We start from the raw sequence: 334 nt of genomic DNA, 5'->3' as shown, positions 1-334 counted from the left end.
CAGAGCTCATCTCAATCTCCCCTCTGGCAGGTTAAAGCCATTCCACCTTCTCAAATTCCCTTCCCCAGGGGGATAAGTGGGATGGGGATGAGGTCTGTGGGTTCTGGGCTGAAGGCTGAGCCTCTGGCACAGCACCCATGCTGAGCCTCTGGCACAGCACCCAGCACAGCAGTGGGCTCTTTCTTACCTGCCCGGGGGTGCTGTGGGCAGACCCCGGCCGGCTTTGTGCCCAAACGCGTGTCCTGTGAGAGCCAGGACCTGCCCGTGTGTGCTATGGGGGGGTCGGGGCGCTCGGAAGCACAGAGTGGGGCTGAGCCCCCCATTAGTCGTTACT

The sequence above is a fragment of the Nestor notabilis genome, unplaced genomic scaffold, assembly GCF_000696875.1.
Source record: "Nestor notabilis isolate BGI_N333 unplaced genomic scaffold, ASM69687v1 scaffold23109, whole genome shotgun sequence".
Taxonomy (NCBI): domain Eukaryota; kingdom Metazoa; phylum Chordata; class Aves; order Psittaciformes; family Psittacidae; genus Nestor; species Nestor notabilis.
This window is presented reverse-complemented; position numbering follows the sequence as displayed.